Here is a 1,840-nt window from a genome sequence, read left to right as displayed (position 1 = left end):
ATCTATGTATGTATGTATGTATGTATGTATGTATGTATGTATCTATCTATCTATCTATCTATCTATCTATCTATCTATCTATCTATCTAAAGAGACAAACAATCTGGGAAATTGCCATAGATCCTCAGGTGAATGAACAGTTTTGTTTACACTTAATCTATGAGTGTGTGTACGGTTTTTTTTTTCTCCAACATTTACAGATTGCCAGCCATCATGAATGCATCTCACCTCCTGTTGACTTTGGTTGTCTTGGCTGCTCTGTTCCAGGCTGCAGATGCTCAAAATAGAATTTGTACATTCATACAAAATCTATTCGACCGAAGTAAGCAGAAACAGCTATAATGTATTCACAAAAAGAACAGTTTTATAGCATGTCCTGATATGTTCTTAAGTAGAATTTCGGTTCCTATTAATGTTTCGAAGATTTACGGTGACGCAGAGCTCATTAAAAGCACATTATTTTAAAATCTTGTGAGATTCACTTTTTCACTTTAATTAACATCGACTTTATTCCCCTTGTCTCTTTCATTAGTCCAATACATCAATCAGTTGAGAGGTTTACACCTAAATATTCTTTTTGAGGTTGTTCTTCTAACACCATTATGAAAGCTTGCCCAATTTGATTATGAACAATTTGAACTCTGTATCTAGTCCATTTCCAATCAATTTTTTAGATAACTATTTTATTTGTTGTGGGAGATTTAGTAAATTTTACTAAGGCAATAGTGGGCTGGAAAAAAATATCGCCTCAGCTCTCAGAATATACTAAATATGCAGTCGCCTTCCAACTCACACTGTAGTCTGCCTCTATCAAAAATACCATTTCCCAACTCAAATACACACCCCTACTTCCCTCCTCTCCCTCTCAGTGCACGTGGGTTTTTTTTTAAAAGTTTTGACTTACATTTTTCCCACTCATCCTTTGGCTTCATCTAGCTCCAGATTCCTTTATGTAGTTGCAACTCTTTTTTTTACCGTTTTTTTTTCTCAGGCTTATGAATCCTTTGCTCCCACATTAACATCGTTCATTTTAAGATAATAGTTCGAAACCACATAAAATTAGACATCAACATTTTAGGTTAGGTACAGAATTCTGAACCTTACCCTTGCACTTAAAGCCTTTTCAATTGACGAGTCCTTAAGGCACCTCCTTGTTAGGTAAGATGGAGGGGTGGGGGATGGGGGTGGGTTGGGAGATTAAGAAGAGTCAGCTGCAACACCCCACAGTTAACACATCTTGCGAGAATGAAATAAAATTACCTTTGATCATAGCTACTCACGCCGTCAAAGCTGCTTTACTCAACTACAAAATAGTCGCTTTTAAAGACATGTGAGCTAACCCAGATTTCGGGGGTTTCCAGAAATCTTGACCTACACCAAAACTGGGCATTGCCCTACCTGTAGTAGAAGTTTGGTTTCATCGGTGTGTGTATTTTTTTTGGTTATAGAGAAAACTCTCCTTGTCTTTTAAAGAAACTGAACAAGGGTAAAAAACTATACCTTTGATTTTCTCAAAACAGCATTTTTCGGGATAGTCCCCTTGTGCTTAAAAGCGACCAAATACACTCGATCATTTCGAACGCTCGCGAATTGTTCATAAAGGTGCCGGTGACAAGGGGTAACGTATCATGGCAGGTGACTTTGCAATTTATATTAAAATGTAAATACGCTCTACGGTCAAGGAAAATGTTCCAATAGGTTTCTTGAGAGAAATACCATGAGTTTACCTGTTTATCATTTGATATAAATGCCTGAAATTTCGTATCCGTAAAAATGCCAAAAGTGAAAACAAGTTTCTAAGATTTTTTAAGATTAATGGTAAATTCGCCTGGCGCCTCAC

At 36.7% G+C, this 1,840-nt stretch overlaps 1 long non-coding RNA gene across 1 annotated transcript in view; it reads left to right on the top strand.

Moving 5' to 3' along the window:
- Nucleotides 1-1,840, top strand: part of LOC101861678 — a 9,485-nt gene that overhangs the window by 5,044 nt on the left and 2,601 nt on the right. Inside the window, exon 2 of the long non-coding RNA XR_220777.3 lies at nucleotides 201-322. This is a non-coding gene — a long non-coding RNA (uncharacterized LOC101861678). The remainder of the gene's footprint in view (nucleotides 1-200; nucleotides 323-1,840) is intronic.

The sequence above is a fragment of the Aplysia californica genome, unplaced genomic scaffold (genome assembly GCF_000002075.1).
Source record: "Aplysia californica isolate F4 #8 unplaced genomic scaffold, AplCal3.0 scaffold00439, whole genome shotgun sequence".
In the NCBI taxonomy this organism is placed as follows: Eukaryota; Metazoa; Mollusca; class Gastropoda; order Aplysiida; family Aplysiidae; genus Aplysia; species Aplysia californica.
The sequence above is the reverse complement of the archived record's forward strand: the minus strand, read 5'-3'. Positions and strand labels throughout refer to the sequence as shown.